We start from the raw sequence: 20595 nt of genomic DNA on the forward strand, positions 1-20595 counted from the left end.
CTGAGATTACGGTGCTGTTTTATTGCACCGCTGTGCTCCACATTCACGGGTTCGAGTCACACTCTGGTTGCTAAATTTACGCACCGCTTTAGCAGTTTTCCTTTGCACCTCACCCTCTGGTATACACTGGATCGAGAATCTTGTTCTTGCCCGTCACTGCACGGGCGATTCACAAATAATCGACACCACATTAAAGTCGAAATGAAGAGTGAGAGCAGTCATTCTATTCAATTGTATATGAAATTGGTGGAATGAGAAGGAACGCATTTTTCTTTCTGCCCTACATTCCATCTTGTCTTTCTATGAATTTACATCGAAACAAAGAGAAAAAAGTTACAAGAGATCGAGCGCACAAGTGTATCCAGTGAGGTTGTTCATGAGTATTTTAACCTAACACTTCACACAAAGATCTGATCAGTATTTCAAACAGTCACTCCGAATTGGAACCACAGAAAATTTCTCCAATGAAACAAACATTTCATTCTTTCACCAATTTCTGCTGTGTGTCAATCATACAACGATCTGTCGTCCAGCGTGATCACTGACTTGCCAACTGTATAAGATCTAGCACCTTCCTTCAGCAATCACAGCTTCTGTACACAGCCACCTGTGCTGGTGCCCAGTGTCATTTGTTGCCCCCAGGTCACAGCACATTTCTTTTTCCTGTGTTTATGAGCTTTGTTCTCTGATCTGTCTGATCTGTTTAATAAACCTTTCCTGTCACTTCATCCCATCCCCTCACAATTCTGAACCTATGAATAAAATAAAGCCTTAGACGAAATGTTAAACCAAGTGGAAATATGCTATTCAGCCCAAGGAGTCTGCTCAACCATTCATGGTTGATCTGATTTGGAGATGCCGGTGTTGGACTAAGTAAAAAATCACACAACACGAGGTTAGAGTCCAGCAGGTTTACGTGGAAGCTCTAGCTTTCTGAGCGATGCTCCTTTATCACGTGATAGTCACCTGAATATCACCTGATGAAGGAGCGTCGCTCTGAAAGCTAATGTGCTTTCAATTAAACCTGTTGGACTATAACCTCGTGTTGTGTGATTTTTAACATATTGATCTGATAATCTTGAATTTCTTTCTGCTCACTTAGCTCGACAAAGTGTCATCATCTTTCTGATTAACTATCTGGCACAGTTTGAAAGTACCCAACCACACAGTCTCAACAGCGGTTATTGGAAAATGTCACAGATTCTTTAACCCCTGAGCAAAGAAATTGCTCCTCATTTCCGAATTAAATGGGCAATATCTAATTCTGAGATTATGTCCTCTGTTGCTCTCCTCAGAGCAAAGGGCAAGCCACCTGCCCGTATCTACCCTGTCAAGATCCCACGAATATTGAACATTTATAATTGTTATTATGTGATTATAAAGTTCCTCTCCTCCTCCTTTGTTTGAAGGAGAATAATCCCAGCCTAACCAATCATTTCACGATGTTCTACTGTATTCAGAGTTAACAACATGTTAGTAAGTCTGTGCTGTCCCTTACATATTATTAAGACAGATGGAGAAATTTCGACGAGGAAACGGGTTGAAATTTCAGGCGCAGATGGGAATTGGAATTTGAAATCAGAAAGCGATTAGAATCGGATTGACCCACAGAAGGACCAAATACAGCGAAGATAACTCTGACAAATGAGAATCTAATCATATTCGATTGACATTTAATGACTTCAATGTAACTGAATTCCTCCGTGTAATCGTCCTTGGAGCTCTTATGAAGGAAAAATGGAACCTGACCACCCCTATAAAGGAGTTGACGACAAAAACCTGTCCGTGGGTCGACTTTGTTTGATTATTAACTCAACTCTTGTCTTCGTGAAGCCTACATCGTCTGCAACGCACAAATTAGATGTTTAACAGAACTCTCTCCATTTGCCGAGGTGCGTGTAGCTTCAATACCACTTAAGGAACTGGACACCCTCCACGACAATGCAGTCACTTAACTGTATATTGTGCAACACCTGAATATTTATTCCCTTAACTGCTAACGCACAATTGCAGCAGAGTGCACCACATAGAAAATTCACTGGAGTAAGTCATCCAAGCTTTGTTGACAGAACCTTCAAAGCTCAAAAACTGTCCCGACCATAAGGACAAGGTTGAAGATGCACTGAACCTTCACCATTTGCAAATTACCATCCAAGGCAAATACCAGCATGACTTGGAGAGGGATCAGTGATAAATTCATTGAGTGGTGAAGTAGTTTGATGGGCAAAGGTTGATACTTCAGCCCTCTATCTTTCATCTTTCAGTTATTAAAAATGTAGATTATTGCATGGACCAGACTTGTGCTCATTCCTTTAGTTGTTTCCTAAACTGGCGGTTGCTAAAGATCGAATATCATCCACAGTCTGTGGTCAACAATAGAAAATATCCAAAAACCTCTCGAACAAATTATCTCCTTGTCCCTGTCTTTAAGATGAGGGTTTCAATAATGAGAGGTCACACGTTCAATGAGAGAGGTGAAACTTTTAAGGGAGATAGACATGGAAAGTATTTTACACAGACGGTGGTAGGTGCTGGAATGCGTTGCCAGCAGAGGTAGTAGAGGCAAGCATGGTAGATTCATTTCAGGTGCGCCTGTACAGATGCATGAGTAAGTGAGAAGCAGAGGGATACAGATGCTTAGAAATTGGGCGACATGTTTAGATCGTTGATTTGCACCGACTCAGGCTCGGCTGTCCAAAGGGCCTGTTCCTGGGCTGCACATTCACTGTATTCTTTGTTCTTCTTTATTCACTGCACTACTAACTATGGGTTTCAGGTGAAGTAGTGTTACTTCTGCAATCATAATTACTTATGCAAGGTAAATGAGCTCACACCAGTGTGTAATTGTTTCAACCAAGAGCTGAGTCAACAAGAATGAAACCTACATGAAGGAAATATATAATTGTTTTCATATTAGCTAAAATGTGCATACAAGAATGAAAGGTGTCTGCAAGCAACAGTATATGATACAGACAAATAGTTAAGGTGCTGTGAGGATGTAGGTTAAGCCAGATATGCTTGTACAAGCAGTAGTTATAAGCATTTGTTTCCCGTTTCTGCAAAAACAAAAACCAAATCCCAATTAAAAGGTCGTAAGTTTCAATATGGTTCGGGAAAGGGAGGGAATGTCACAAGTGGGGGAAATAGATCACAGTGAAGGAGGATATAACTTACAGTTGACCACAGTCAGGATGTGGTGAAAAGGCCAAGTAAAACCTGCACTTTGTTATGCACAAGGCCGGGTAAGGCAAGAGAGAAACAATAGTAATGGGCACCGGGTTTGGAATAGTGAATCCTATGTACTTGCTAAACTCTGCGAGTCTATTTCAGGCACCACGCTTGCAAGCGTATAATAAACATACTGATTGCTTCAGATCTTGTCTCGCACTGAAATTATTGAAGTGAGTGGGCTAAGTTTCTCGCAATTGCGGGATCATCCTGGATATTCTTCCATCGCCGGGGGGAGTGGCTGGCCCTGGACACTGGGAAGATGCCTTCCATTCACAATTGAGGAGCGGTTTCTTGTCCCAGTTTTGTCCTCCCCCCTGGGTGACAGGTACGAATCCCACAAGAGAGACATCTGAATCAGACAGTGAAACAAGGTCGATAAAAAATATGGAGAAACGGGGCCAGGCAACTCTGTGAACAGACCAACATCAGAAAACTGACTTTAAAGTATAAACTTGGTGGACGGGAAAAGGGGTATTTAATCACTGAGTGATTGGTGAGGGCCCCAAGAAATGGGGTGTATACAGAGAAAGTCGAACTGTCACTGAGTAAAGGAAGAAAAAGTCCCTGGTAATATTCGTCCTGAATGTCCGTTGGGGAGGATGTTGAAGGAATGGACAAGTAACACTTGTACAAGGGAAAAAGATAAAAAGAAAATGATGAAATATTGTTGTTTAGTATGGACCAAAGACCCAATCCTTTGTCTGGCTGTCTTCTGGCCAAAGTACGGTTCAGACGAGGATTGGGTCTGTCAGTATTTAGGTATGTACGTGAATAAAAAACAAACTTTTCGTCAAGAAGAGGCGGAGAATGCGTCCTGTTGGAAGGGCAGCTTGGGAATGATGGTAGTGAAGACAAGGGATTCCCCCTCTACCCGACCCAGCCCCTGGGATCCTTTTGCCTGTTTGCACTCCGCCCCCCCCCCCCACCCACCGTACCATGAAATCATATTGGGTGAAAATGGGGGAGGACCATAGACAGACAGACAGGGACAGGGAACGGATGACCCACAAGAGGAGAACGAAGGGGTTGTGCACGGGGATGTTATTGGTCCCGAGTATCAATTCGCAACAAAAGGAAGGGAAGATAAAATAGATGTAGAGGAGGCCTCTAGAGTATCTAAACGAAAACCTAAGGGGGAAAAACCAAAACAAAAAAAGGGGAAGAATATAAAGACTTATCCCCTTCGGGAGGGACGAATAGCGGACAAAAAGTTTGGGTTTGAAACTGTCCCCCTCACCAGTGCGGAGGTCAGAACATTTAAAAAGGAGATGAAGGTCCTGGTTGAGGATCGGTAGGGTTGTCTGAACAAATTGATCAATTCTTGGGGCCCAGTCTGTATACGTGGACTGAGTTAATGTCTATTTTGAATGTACTATTTACTGGGGAAGAAAGGGAACTTATACCCGGAGCAGCCATTAAAATATGGGAACTTCCCATTAGGGATGAGGATACTAGACAGGGAGAGACGGAGTTTCCCCTCAATGACATCCAGTGGGAAAATCAAAACCCGGAGCATAGGAAATAAATGATGGAATTGAAAGACCTGATTCTAAAAGGAATAAGAGAGGCAGTTCCGAAGTCGCAGAATTTGACTAAATCCTTTGAAGTTAAAGAGGAGAAAGATGAGACACACTCAGCTTTCTTGCAAAGATTAAGAGACTCAATGTGGAAATACTCTAGAATGAACCCTGAGGACCCAGTGGCACAGGGTCTTTTGAAAGTATGTTTTGTGACAAAGGAATTGCCAGACACAGAGAAAGATACTGAAGATAGAAGGGAGGAGTGAAATACCATTAGATGAACTGTTAAGAGAGGCACAGAAAGCGTTTGCAAAGAGAGAGGATGAGAGACAAAAACAGAAGGCAAAAATTATGGTAGCTACGGTTGATGAGGTAGTTAAGAAAAGAATGGAACCAATAGTGAGCAACTGGAGCGGTAGATGGCATCATGTAGGACAGAGAGGAAGAGGGAGAAGGAGAAGAAAAGGGGGAGCATTTGATAGAGGGTTCGGCCGACAGGGGCAGAGATGCAAGTCTCCACAGGCAGGATGCTGTTATTGCAGAAACCCGGGCATTTTAAGCTTGAGTGTCCTGATCTACACAGGGAAGAAAGGGCAATTCCGCTTATGAATTTTGTTGAAGAATAGGGTTGTCAGGGGTTCCTGCCCTCGGGGGCCGACCAGGACCCCTTGATAAACCTGAAAGAGGGACCCTGTAGGGAAGACGTAGTCTTCCTCGTAGATACGGGGGCAGCACAGTCATCGCTGAATTTTAAACCAAAGAAAGAAGGAATGTCAACACGGTCAATTACTGTTCCGAGGTAAAAGGGGAAGGATTTACTGTTCCAGTATTTGAACCCATGATGATAGATGTCCTATGGATAGAGTCACAGGGGAACCGCTGTATATCCCTGATATAGGAAGTAACTTATTCGGGAGAGACTTAATTATCCTCTTAGGACTGGAGATTTGAATTTAGGAAAAATAATTAGTTGTACAAATGACAATGTTGACAGAAGATGTGGAGAGAGAGATAGACCCTATTGTATGGGCTAGAGAAGGGAATCATGGAAAAATACAGATCCGTCCTCTAGAAATAAGTTTACAAAGGAAAGGGGACGTTGTTTATGAGCAACAATGTCCCATTTCCATAGAAGGTAAAGGAGGACTGCAGCCAGTAATTGAGGGACTGATTAGAGATGGACTGTTGGAGCCATGTATGTCTCCTATTAATACCCCAATTCTACCAGTGCGACAATCCGATGGAACTTATCGGTTGGTGCAGGTTTTGAGAACATTGAATTGAATAGTACAGATCAGGCACCCAGTGGTGCCAAATCCCTATACATTATTAAGTAAGATCCCTCATGACCACAAATGGTTTAGTGTGATAGATTTAAAGGATGCCTTTTGGGTTTGTCCCTTGGTGGAGGAAAGTAGGAATTTGTTCGCCTTTGAATGGGAAGATCCCAAGACAGGATGAAAACAGCAATACCGGTCGGCCGTGCTCCCCAGGGGTTTATGGAATCCCCGGATTTATTTGGACAGATGTTAGAACAAATATTGGAGAAATTTCGCAGCCCCAAGGGGACTACCCTGTTGCAATATGTAGACGACTCCTTAGTAATAGGAAAAAGAAAAGAAAGAGTAGTAGAAGCAACTAACAAATTATTGAATTTCCTGGGTCAGCAAGGACTGCGGGTATCTAAAAACAAACTACAATATGTGGAGCAAGAAGTGAAATACTTGGGACATTTAGTTAGGGAGGGAAAGCGAAAGATAAGGCCGGAACAGTAGAGGGAATAATGGGGATTCCGCTGCCCAGGAGCAAACGGGGATTACGTATTTTTTTGGGTTTAACGGGATATTGCAGATTGTGGATTGATTCTTATGCTCAAAAGACGAATAAATTATATCTCAAACTATTAGAGGAGGAACCAAAGTGTCTGAGTTGGGAAGAAAAGGAAAAGCTATCTAAGAATTCAAAAGAGATCTGGTCCAAACCCTCATGTTAGCCTTACCTTCTCTAGATAAACCTTTCCACCTCTTTGCTACCATAGATAAGGGAGCGGCTTTGGGAGTATTAAGCCAGAGGTGGGGAGGAATGAGACAGCCAGTAGCATATCTTTCGAAGCTATTGGATCCAGTATCCCGGGGGTGGCCTGAGTGTGTGCAGGCCGTGGCTGCCTCAGCACTGTTGGTGGAGGAAAGCAAAAAGCTTACATTTGGGGGAGCCCTAAGAGTAAGCACCCCACACCAAGTGAGAACGATCCTAAACCAAAAAGCTGGGCGATGGTAGACTGACTCGCGGATTCTGAAATATGAGGCAATATTAATAGAAAAGGATGATCTAGTGTTGGTCACTGACAATTGTTTAAATCCAGCTGCCTTTCTTTGGAAAGGGGAAGGAGAATCTCCTCAGAATCCAGAGCACGACTGCCTTGACATTATAGAATACCACACTAAGGCCCGCATGGACCTGAGAGATGTTCCGCTTCATGCAGGAGCCCCACATTTTATAGACGGATCATCCCGGGTGACAGAAGAGAAAAGACATAATGGGTATGCAGTCGTAGATGGGATGGAATGTAGTGTGGTAGAGGCAGGAAGGTTGTCAAATGGGTGGTCAGCACAGACCTGCGAACTCTATGCATTGGAGAGTGCCTTAGGGTGTTAGAAAATAAAGAGAGAACAGTATGCACTGACTCTAAATATGCATTTGGTGTTGGCACGTTCGGAAAGATATGGCAGGAATGAGGACTGATCAATAGCCGGGGGAAGGAATTAGCATATGAGGAGTTGATTAAACGGGTCTTGGAGTCCCTATTACTCCCCCGAGAAATAACGGTAGTGCATGTAAATGGTCATCAGAATAGAAATGAACCAGAAGTTAGGGGGAATAGGTTAGCTGATGAAGTTGCTAAGGAAGCAGCCCTGAGCCCATAAGAAGTGGTGATCCATTCCCTAATACCTCCTGTCCCAGGTCCTCGGGAAGCTCCTACATTTACTGAAAGAGAGGAAAAAGAATTGCAAGATTTAGGGGCTGTAAAAACAGCAGACGGGCATTGGAGGTTACCTGATGGAAAGTAAACGTTAAACAAAATGATGATGCGAGAAATTATGGCTGTCCCACATCATGGCAGCCATTGGGGAGTACAAGCCATATGTGATTTAGTTCTTAGAGAATATGGATGTAAAGGAATATATACGATTGCTAAACAAATATGTGATGGATGTATAATATGCAGAAAGGTAAATAAGAATGTCTTGAGAAAACAGACCTCAGGAGGAAGAGACCAAGATTGAGACCCTTCCAGAGTATTCAAGTAGATTGTACTGAACTACTCAGAGTAGGAAGACTAAAATATATGCTGGTCGGAGTAGATCATCTATCTGGTTGGGTTGAGGTATACCCCCGAGCTACTGCCACTGCGAGTGGGGTGTCTAAAACAATATTGGAGCACATAATTCCCCGATATGGGCTGGGGAACAATATAGATTCCGACCAAGGAACTCATTTTATCTCTAAAGTGTCACAGGGGGTAACGAAAAAGTTGGGAATTTCCTGGGAGTTCCATATTGCATGACACCCGCCATCATCAGGAAAGGTTGAGAGAATGAACCAAACACTCAAATGACAGCTCTCTAAATTGATAATAGAAACCACACTCCCTTGGACCAAATGTTTACCTATAGCTCTCTTGGGAGTACAAACAGCCCCAAGGAAAGATTTGGGACTATCCCCCTTTGAAATCTTATTTGCATTACCTTATCTTCGAAGGAATGGAGAATAGCCAATTCCCGAAACTAAAGATGTTTTCTTAAAGAACTATATATTGGGCTTCTCCTCCTCTTTGTCTTTCCTCAGGGAACAGGGTTTATTGGCACAGACTCCATCCCTTGAATTCACCATTCATCCCATCCGGCCGGGAGATTTGGTCTTAGTAAAATCATGGACAGAGACTAAATTGCAGCCAGACTGGGAAGGGCCGTGTCAGGCTCTTTTGACAACCGAAACGGCAATAAGGACAGTGGGGAAAGGCTGGACTCACTACACTCGGATCAAAGGGCCAGTGGACCCTCCAGTTGAGGAAGAAATCTGGACAGCCGAATCAACGCAAGATCCGCTGAAACTCAGACTAAAGCGAATTTGAGTAACTGATTATACAGTGGTGACGCGAGCGCGGGATTATTTCTGTAAGATTGCATATTAAGACTTTTGGTGCTTCAGCACTTTCTTTAGACTGCTGGGGATGCTTAGAGTTATGATGCTAGCTCTCTTACTGTTGGGTTTTGTCAAATATCATTTTCATACGTATTACTTACGGTCCCTGAGTCTGATAATCCACAAGTAAGAGACCTGATTCATGCAGTTTAGTAAATTGTGGGGATGGAGATAATCAGAGACAGTACTGCAGCTCAGCGATATATCTTAAATCATATGGGGATGGCCTTGGGGATGGTACTTGGTATAATGGTCTCGTCACAGTACACCGGGACACCTTCCGACCAGCTCTGGATTGTCCCGATATAGAGTGTAACCCAATATACTTAACGATCAAAAAAACCACAGGACACGAAGCAATTCTTGGCGGGGGGTGTGCGGGGTAAAATTAAATGAAACATTTGGGATAGAAATGAAAACAAGCTGGAATGATTTCTCAGGCTGTTGTTTCTGAAGAGCGGAGAGCATGGAAAATGGGCAGAACTACTGGATAATAAGATACAACCTTTCACCCCTCCTGATGACCTTAAAGTCGTAAAAATTACAGAGGTAAAGGACTTGAAACAGACTATCGAAATCGAAACTGTGTACACGGATGCAAATGCCTGGGGGGTTGAATGGGGAAAGTATACTGTAAAAAGTCTGAACAAGAGCATCTCTTATGATACTTTACTTATTACATATGTTTAGCGTGTTTGTGTGTGGTTTGCTGTGATCATATAGTGGTTTGTACTCTGCGTTGTGGACGCAGCAACCTCGGTTCGAATCCGAGTCACAGCAGTAATTGCTCTATGTGTCCCAGGCTTTTGTGAAACACAAAGGAATCAATTGTTTTAAAGTTTTGATTTTCTCCAAGGTCGCTCACATCTCGGTGTTTCATATGTCAGAATTCAAATCCACCCGTTCTCAGTGATTTCTTCCCTCCTACGATCACTAACCGAACTTTCCATCCCATACCCTCCTTTCATTAATTTGGAGATGGTGGTGTTGGACGATGGAGTACAAAGTTAAAAATGACACAACACCAGGTTATGGTCTTACAGGTTTTATTGAAGCACTAGCTTTCTGAGCGCGACTCTTTCCTCATGTGTTTGTGGAGTCATTTCCTATTTCACTAAGGCATTGCAGAATCTAATACAGACTCTCACATTGATACCGATTAGTCTGTGTGGCTGTGGTCACTGTTGCTGTCAGCGACGCCCTCATACTGTAACAGAATAGAAAAAAAAAGTTCATTCGGCCCTAGCCAGATTACTGTGTGTAGTTCGGCAATTCAGAGTACTGCATGGATGCGATCGCACTGGGAACGTTGCAGTAGAGATTCACTGGGATATTGTCTGGGCTGAAGAGTTTCAGTTGTGGGGAGAGATTGGACAGACTGGGGTTGTTTGTCGCCGAGCAGAGGAGATTGGAGAAGACATGACTGAGATGTACAAAATATTGAGGGATATGGATAGGATAGACTGAAAGAAGCGTTTCTTATTGATAGAGAGATCGAACACTGGGGCCAAGAGATTTCGGGAAAAGGCAGAAAAGTTTGAGTAGATTTGCGGAAAGGATCTGAGAGGCGGAAATCATTCTAATCTTAAAAAAAATTGAGATGTTAAATTGTGATGCCAAAACATGTAAGATTATGGGCTAAACGATGGAATACGTGATTCAGGTCGTTAAGCACTTGTGTTTGACAAGTGTGGCCACAACAGGCTGAAGGGCATCCTTCGATGTTGTCCTCCTCCACAGTATCGTGGTTAGTGTCCCCGCCTGTCACAGGGCTCAATTCTCCGCTGGGAGCATCGTAAAGGTTTTAAACCTGTCGCTCTGTTCCCCAGTGAAGGTTATTAATGCCTGGCCTTCCATTCTCGATGGGACATGTCACAGGAATTACAGTGCTGTCTGAATCAGCATGGGGAAGGTCTGCAGCTCCTGGGGAGAGAGATTGTCAGTGACAGTGCAAACACGTAACTTCAGCCAACTGCACATTGTGTTTGTGTTGCGATGAAAACCATTATATAGAGTTGTTCCTGACTGATGTGTTTATTTAAAGCAGGAATCTGAGGAAGAAAAGAGCAAACCCATTCAGACCTGAGTGCAGAAACATTTCTAGCAGAGCTACTGAGGTTGGACAGTGCAGAACCGCGTTTGTATGCATTGAATTCAGGTTGATGGGCGCAGCTTGCTTTCACTCGGCTGAGTTACCATTGTGTAAATGATCCAGATAGTGTTCAATGTGATGGTACATTTATTCAGTGGTTCGAACTGCTGTTAAGTCTGTTGGTTAGGTGGGTTGGCCTGTTAGGTTGCGCTGATGTGTCCAGGTAGTGAATTCAGTAAGTCAAGTGAATTAGCCATGGAGAACGCAGTGATAAGGTCAGCAGTCACACGATGCCAGGTTTTATTCCAGCAGGTTTATTTGAAATCACAAGCCAGAGGCCTGGAGGGATTGAGAAGTGAGCGAGGTCTGGTTGAGAGGCTGTTCAGAGTCTCCCTACAGACCTGATTGTCTGAACTGCACTTTCTGCCTTGTAGGGAATCTGTGATTCTATCAGAGAGGACACTGCCAGCGTTTACAGGCCCGTTAAGACATTAGAGACCATGCTGACGGCGTTTAGTGGGGATGGAATTTTATTTATTTGTGTTCTGGAAAACTTGACACTGAATCAAGGAAAACCGAAAGGAAGATTTCCAGAGTATTTGAGGTTTGGCGAGATTAAAATGTGGTAAATTCCATCTTTCAAGTTCATATATTTCTGAACGTCAGGCTTTCAAAACCATGGATGTAGGACAAATAAATGATGGGAGAAGAATTTGTGTCACTCAGTAAATCCGTTTCCAAAATATTTGGAAAGGTACATTTAGAGACCCACAAGCAGTGAGTTTCACCAGGAGACAGACAGCCTGTGGCCAGGTAAAAGTGTAAAAGTGGGGTGTGGGGGGTAGAAGGTGCGAGGAAACAATATCTAATTTGGACGACTTCAGATGCAAAGAAATATCGGAAACGTCTGCAGCTGAGTAAGATTCAGCAAAAAAACCTCAGAGTTTTGAAAGATTTCTATTAATTTTCCAAATGAAGCATTGTAAATGGAACTGAGCAGATTTTGTCTATTGTCAAGGAAAGCTATTCCATAATGAATAGGAAGTGACCCGTCTCTGAGAGATCGATTTCCTTCCTTAATCCCATGTCTTAAAGGTGGGAGGACAATCGCCATGATGTTGGGTTCATTTGACACCCACTGAAATCTGCCAAAGTAACTGAGCATCAAAACGGGCATCTTGTTTTGTAGTTTAACCTTCTGTTTTTCTCATCAGTATTTTCTTTAAGCTGAAATAAATTCGGAGCAAAATTGAATGCAACATTTAACGTTCCAATCACATAAATCCAATTCAATTCCGATCATTGGAATGAACAGTGAAGTTGCAGCAAAATTACTAAAATGAAACGAACAACACAGCATTTCCGGGAATTTTACCCAGTTCAGGTTCAGCCATATGAGAAAGCCCATCGAGCTAAACCATCACCTTCACTTCTCTCTCCGTATATACTTCTTCACGTGTGAGAGAAACTGTCTGAATAAATTATGCGTCAAGACTAAATGTGCGTGTGAATGTGATGGGAATTTCATGTTTTCTGCGTCATTCTGAGACAGTTCTGACTCTGAATAAATCAAGGACAAGGTAATTCTACCACGGACGAGGTCAATCACTTTGATTTTGTTGGTATTATTATTCTGCTGAAAGCAGAAACATAATGGCGTGGATTCGATTCCGTTCAAGGAATTTCTTATCCCCTCGGTGCACCATATATGATCTTGACGGGGTCACATGTGAGCCCCTTTGCAATGGGCTGAAGTCTCCCAGAGGTTAAGGCGATGGGTTGCTCTTCAATTGTGCTTGTGTGGATTTGAATCCTTCTCTGGCTGTTACTTCTATGAAACGCAGCTGTGGTTTCCCTTTGTGCCTCGCATCTTTAGGATACTTTGGGTGGAGAATCTTCCTCTTGCCCTTCATTGCACCGGAGAATTGTGATAAATCGATACCTCATTAAAGTCGAAGTAGAGCAATTTGGTTCTGTTGTAAGTTACATTGGGATAATGAAAAGGAGGGCAAACGTTTCTATTCTCCTTTCATTCCATCTTGACTTTCTATGAATTTACATCGAATGAAAGAGGAACAAATAAGGAGAGATCAAGTGCAATAGTTTATCCAGTGGGCTTGTGAATTTTAATGTAATACTCCACACAAAGTTCTGCTCAGTATTTTGAACAGTCAATTGAATTGGGACCACAGAAAACTTTTCCAATGAAACAAATCATTCATACTTTCACAACCTTTTGCTGTGTGAATCATACCGCGATCCATCATCCAGCGTGATCACCAAGTTGGCAATCATGTAAGATCTACCAATTTTCTTTAGCAATCACAACATCTGCACATACCCATCTGCGGTGTGCCATGTGCCATTTGTTGTATCCAGGCCACAGAACATTTCTTGTTCATGAACTTATGAGCTTAGTTCCTGATCGGTCTGTTCAGTTTGAGATACCTTTTCTATCACTTCATCCCATCCCCTCAGAATTCCAAAGGCATCAATAAAATAAGGCGTTAGACCAAATGACGTAAGACTGGAAGTCGGCCATTCAGCCCATTGAGTCTTCTCCGCCATTCAACGAACTCATGGGTGATCTGATAATCCTCAACTCCATTCTCCAGCATTGCCAAGACAAAGCTTCATCATCTTTCTGGTTAAATATCTGTCTGGCACAGTTTGAAAATACACAACAACTCAGCCTCAACAACAATTTCGGCAAGGAGTTCCACCGATTCATTGGATCCTGAGCAAAGAAATTACTCCTCATTTCTGGTTAAATAGACAAAATCTAATTCTGAGTTCATGTCCTCTGGTGCTCTCCTCATACCAGAGGGTGAATCACCTGCCCGTATCTACCCTGTCAACATCCCATGAATATTGAACGTTTATAAATGTTACTATGTGATTATAGAGGTCCCCTCCCTCTCCTTTGTTTCAAGGAGAATAATCCCAGCCTAACCAATCATTCCACGAAGCTCCATTTTCTTCAGTGTTGACAACATGTTCATTAATCTCTGCTATCGCCTGTAGCGTCCTTACATGTTAATAAGGCAGGTGGGGACATTTATGCGAAGAAACGGTTGAAATTTCAAGCACAGACAGCAATTGGATCTTGAAATCAGACAGTGACTGGAATCAGATTGGTCCACACAAGGACCAAATAGAGTAATGATCACTCTGACAAATGAAAATTTAATCATATCTCATTGACATTCAATAACATTACTGTAAACAAATTACCCCGTGTAATCGTCCACAGAGCTATTATTTCGGGGAAAAAAGCTTATAGAAACTGGCTACATAAACACTTTGACAACAATAACATGTTCTTGAGAGATTTTTTGATTATAAACTCAACTCATTGTTCTGTGAATCCTACATCGTTTGCAAGGCACAAATGAGACGTGGAATATAACTCTCTCCATTTGCCGAGATGGGTGTAACTTCAAGAACACTTAAGGAACTGGACACCGTCCACGACAATGCAGTCACTTGAGTGTACCCACTTCAACACCTGCAATATTCATTCCCTTAACTGCTAAGGCACAATTCCAGCAGAGTTCACCAACTATAAGATGCACTGGAGTAAGTCATTCGGGCATTTTTGACAACCTTCAAAGCTCAACAGCTGTACTGACTATAAGGACAAGTTTGCAAGATGCAACGAAACGCCACCATTCTCAAGTTCCCCTCCAAGGCCCATAGCACCCTGACTTGGAAAGGAATCAGTGAGAAACTCATTGGTGAAACGGCCTTGATGGGCAAAGTTGCATACTTCAGCCTTCCATCTTTTATCTTACAATTTGAAGAAAAATGTTGATTTATGCGTGACCAGACTTGTGCTCAGTCCTTTAGCTGTTTCCTAAACTGGTGGTTGTTAAAGTTCTGCTATCATCCACAGCCTGTGGTCAACAACAGAAAATACCTGAAAATGCTCTCAATCAACTGACTCGCCTCAAGATTAGAGTGGTGTTGGAGAAGCACAGCAGGTCCGGGAGCATTTGAGGAGCAGAAAAAATGGACGTTTCAATCAAAAGCCCTCCAACAGGAATGAGACTGGGATCACATGGGATGGAGAGATAAATGGGAAGGGGGTGGGGCTGGGGAGAAGGTTGCTGAGAGTGCTGTATGTGTATGCAGGCGAGGGGTGAACATGATATGTCAGAGAAGTAGGTGGAGTGGATCGGTGGGAAAGAAGATGCACAGGTGGTGCCATCAGGCGGACGGTGTTGAGCTGGAAGGTGGGAACTGGGGTAAGGTAGGGGAGGGGAAATGAGGCAACGGGTGAAGTCCAAATTGATGCCATGGGGTTGAAGGGTCCCGACGCAAATGATGAGGCTTTCTTCCTCCAGGCATCGGGTCGTGAGGCAGTGGCGATCCAGGAGGCCCAGAACCTTCATGTACTCGGGAGAGTGGGAGGAGGAGTTGAAATGTTCGGCCATGGGGCACTGGTGTTGATTCTTGCGAGTATCCTGGAGATATTCTCTGAAGTGTTGTGTGAGAACACATCTCCTCTCTCCAACTTAGAGGAGACCGCATCGGGCGGAATGTATACATGAAATGGCATGTGTGGAAGTGCAAGAGAAACTTTGATGGATGTGGAAGCCTCCATTAGAGCCTTGGACAGAGGTGAGGAGGTCGATGTGGGTGAGGTTTTGCAATTCCTGCAGTGATAGGGAATTTTATGTTTCCCTCCCCACCCCTATCCACTTTGACAAAGACCCTTTCCTCCATGACTACCTAGTCAAGTCCAGGCCCTCCAATGACCCACCCTCCCCTCACGGCACGTTCCCCTGCCACCACAGGAATTGCAAAACCTGCACCCACATCTTCCCTTTCACATCCTTCCAAGGCTCCAATGAGCCTTCCACATCCATCAATTGTCCGTGTGCACTTCCACACATGTCATTTATTGCATCTGTTGCTCGCGATGCGGTCTCCTCTACATTGGGGCCAACAGACACATTCTCGGAGACCGTTTCAGAGAACATTTCCAGGGAACCCGCAACATTCAACTCCAACGCCCCAATACCAAAAACATCAATTACCACGTCCCCCGACTCTCCCAAGGACATGCAGTTCCTGGGTCTCCTCCACCGCCATTCCCTCACCACCAGACGCCAGATCTTGCACCTCGAGACCCTCAACCCCAGGGCATCAACGTGGTCTTCACCAGTTTCCTCATCTCCCCACGGCCACCTTATCTGAGTTCCAAGTTTCTACTGACCTGACCCACTTGTCTATCTTCTTTTCCACCTCTCCGCTCCACCCTCTTCTCCGACCTATCACCTTTAACCCCATTTCTATCCACATCTTGCATTCTCAGCTAATTTCTTCACAGACCCAGTCCTCCCGTTTATCTCAGCACCCTCGAGGCTCCCAGCTTTACTCCTGATGAAGGGTGTTTGCCTGAAACGTTATTTTTATTCTGCAAATCGGATGCTGCCTGACCTGCTGTGCTTCTTCAGCACCACTCTAATCTTGATTCTGATTTCCAGCACCTGCAGTACCCACTTCCGTCCATCTGATTCCCCTGTCCATTGTTCTTGAATAGGCAGTTGCTAAAGTTTCAGCATCATTTCCCTGCTCTTATATTCCCACCTGCGGTCAAGAACAGAAAGTATCTCCAACCTCTCGAGACGACTTGATCCCTTGTCCAATCACCTTCAAACATTCGTGAATGTCTACTCCAATTTTTCTTTAATTACTTTAAACCACTCAGCATTCACACTTTTCTCATTGTGCGTCCTCAAATTCATTATCACCCACTTCACTGGATTGAATTCCTTTCAGCATATTTTCTTGCCAATTGTTTCAAATCTCCCTGCAGTCTATGCCTTTCTTCCTCATGGTTAACGACATGACTAATTGTTACCTGATTTGCAAACAGCTAAATGCTGGCCACGACAAATAATTAAAAATCGTTGACCTATATGAGAAAACAATAGAACTCATCGAAGCCATATTTCATAAGCTTGTAGAGGACACCAGAAGAGGAGACTGTGAAGAAGGTGATCTAAGATTACGGAAGGGTCTTAATCCATTGCGTCCTTGGGCTGAAAAATGTCACATGAAGTTCAATCTGGATAAATGGAAGGCATTGCATTTCGCTACATCAACTAAGAGTAGGGCTTATACAATTAATGATCGGGCGTTTCATCGTGTTGTGGAACACGGAGGCCAGGAATGCAAGTACATAATTAATTTTAGTTTACTTCAGATATAGACAGCATGGTTTAAAAAAATGTCATCCTGCCTTCGTTGCGCAGTCCTTTGAGCGTAGGAGTTGGTCCGTTATGTTGAAGTTGAATTGGACATTGGGTGATGCGTCTTCGGGAATACTGTGTCCAGTTCCTACCGCCCAGTAATAGAAAGGAATTTATTCAGCTGGAGTAGGTTTAGAACAGGTATACCAGCGTATGGCTACAGGGGAAGGTTTGTGTTGTAACGAAAGGCTCGATAGGCTGACAATATTTTCACTCGAGCACTGAAGTTTGAAAGGCGACCTGAAAGAAATTTATAAATTATTGAGAGTTCGGCTCGAGTTAACTGTAACTGTCTTTTCTCCAAGGAGGGGGGACTTCAAGACGAGAGGGTAAATGTTCAAAGTGAAAAGACGGATTTAAAATAAGACATGAGAGGCTTTTTTTTAACAGAGGATGGTTTATGTGTGCAATGAAATGAAGTGATGAATGAAAGTACATTTACAAAATTTACAGGATATTTGGATCGACAAATAAATTGGAAAGTTTCAGTGGGATTAACAAAAGCTATTCACTCATGCCAAGTACACTATTTATTGCACAGAGGTAAGTTCAGAATCAACCACGATATTATGGATCTGGAGTCACACACCAGCCAGACACCAGATAGGTGTGACAGTTTCCTTCCCTATCAGGTATTAGTGAATCAGATCGACTGATTCAACATCATCATTAGACTCTAGGTATTTAATTAAATAAAATTACCAGCATCTGCCATGCCAGGGTGTGAACCCATGCCCACAGAATTATATGTGGACATTCATATTAACAATGCAGTAATAATATCACAAGGGCATTACTAACCCTCAGCAATTACAGGAGCCGTCAGATGCGACTCGTTTAGTTTGGCATTATGTTCAGTATGAGCTGATAGGAGCGAAAGGCCTGATTTCATGCTGCATGAGTCTATGACTTTGACACTATGAAACTGGCAGTTGGTTGGGATGAACAGCAGCGTTGACAGTTTAGTTGATCTCCTTCTGGGATATGTAATCTTGCTGGTTACTCTGGAGGTTCTTCTGCTCATTGAGCCCTTCCCATACACGGGACTGTTGAACTGTCTGTCCCCAGTTTGACTGAATCGATGAGTTTCCACTTCAGCAGGTAATTGAATCACGCATTGCGCTGGTTTCTCTGTGATATCGGTTGAACGATTGGTAGAAATCATGTCCACGCAGACGTAAGTCCTATTGTCCATGTTGTGAATGTGTTTTTATTCTGCTTGATATATCCACAGGGTGGGGATATCACTGGTCAGGACAGCATTTGTTGTTCATCCTGATTCGCTGCTGCCTCGCTGCTCGAGATACATGGATTCGATCCCAGTCTCGTGTGACTGTGTGCAGTTTGCACATTCTCTCTTTGCTTGTGTGAGTTTCCGCCCACAGTCTGAAGGTGTGAAGGTTACTGGGGTCAGCCATGGGAAATGAAGGGGAACGGAACAGTTACGGAGTGTGGGTCTGATAGGATGTTCTTCAGAGAGATGGTGTCGACTGGAAGGGCCGAATGGCCTGCTTTCCCACACGGTCGTCATTCTCGGATTTAGGGTCAGCTATTTCGTTCAGGTCCTGGAGACACAAGTAGGCAGGATTGGGTAAAGATGGTAGCATCCCCTGGATAAGTGACATGCATGAATGGGATTGCAGGAAATTAAAGGCATGTTCTCTGTTGCTGAGGTCAGGCTTCCATTCCAGGTTTTATTCATCGAACTTTAACATTACCACTTCCGTGAGTGAGTCCCCAAGGATGACTAATTTATTATATCACCACAACACCACTTTCTCCAGGTTGCAGTATTTATTGGGAACAAGAAGCTGATTCTGAGCTGATGCGAGCAAAAACAGGTGCCAATGTCAAAACCACTGATCCAAACAGGAAAATGAAATTTCGGACCTCGCCACCCCAAAGTTAAAGTCTCCACATGCTTTGGATGCGCCAATCGGCTGTCTCAGCAACATGTACTGTTTATGTCATAATATTATAAATGGGGGCAAGTATTCCCTTCCGCCCCGGTTTTGAGCAGGACCATGCGCCTCTCTCCTGTCATTCCATCCCAGTTTCCAATTGGATCTTTGTGACTGCTTCACACAGTTTCTCTGATTCCGGATCTGGAACTGGGATTATATGTGATTGCATGCAGCAGTTGGTCCTGCCTTGTGTGGGCAAAGTGATGAAGTAGCCGATGTTCAAATATAATGCTATTGAAGCATACGTTTCAACAATATTCTGCACTCTCCCAAAAGTTTGGAGAGTTTCATTAATCCCATTCTCCTGTACTCTCATTCATGGAACCTCCACAGTCTCTGGGGATGCGAAAGTTAAAGATTCGGTTCATTTTGCGTTCCTATATGCCTGTCGCTAAGTCCTGATATTGTACATTCTTCGTGATATTTCCTCTGCTACCATACTGGTTGCAATTTGCAAGCGTGGTCTGTGGAATGCTGCAACCTTCCACTGCACCATACGTTTAGTAGTTCGCATTCTGCGTTGTGATTGCAGCGACCTCGGCTCTAATCCACACCATAGCGGTCAGTTCTCTCAAAGCTTTACTTTTGGTGAAACACGGTCAGAAATTAATCGTTTTTTAGAAGATAATATTCTCCGAGGTGATGATTTCTTTTCCATCGAATTTTGTTGTTCTGCGTTTCAAATACCAGGATTTAAACCCAAAAGTTCTCGAAGATGTCTCTCCCTCGCACTCTCCCGAGCTCTCTTTTACGTCCCTCATCCCATTTCACTGAGGCATTGCACAATCTAACATACATTTTACGTTGATACCGTCCAGTCTGTGCCTATGCTCTCACTGTTGCCCAATCTCTTCATTTGCACCTTCAAATCATTCGATCCGTTTGGATATCGTGGCTGTGAGATCAATTCTCTTTTAGCAACTTTTACTGACATGGACCAGAGATTATTGAAGCGTCAGGCTGAATAAAAGGGCATAGGGAATAATTGGGGGAAAGAGACTGTATTGGAAAAGATCCCCCAGCAGGGCTTTCTGCGATAGCCTAGTGGTATTATCGCTGGATTGTTAACACAGCAAAGCCAGGTAATGTTCTGTGGGCACGGGTTGGATTCCCACCACACCACGACGATGATAGTATGTGAATTCAATAAATGCCTAGAATTAAGAATACGTTGTCTGAAAAACCCATCTGTTTCACTGACGTCCTTGAGGGAAGAAAACTACTGTCCCGATCTGGTCTGGCGTCCACGTGACTCCAAACCGGAAGGCAATAAATGCTGCAGTTCCACCCCCGATGCTGTTACAGAATGGAAATATGTTAATTCG

This window comes from Chiloscyllium punctatum, chromosome 18, assembly GCF_047496795.1.
Source record: "Chiloscyllium punctatum isolate Juve2018m chromosome 18, sChiPun1.3, whole genome shotgun sequence".
Taxonomy (NCBI): domain Eukaryota; kingdom Metazoa; phylum Chordata; class Chondrichthyes; order Orectolobiformes; family Hemiscylliidae; genus Chiloscyllium; species Chiloscyllium punctatum.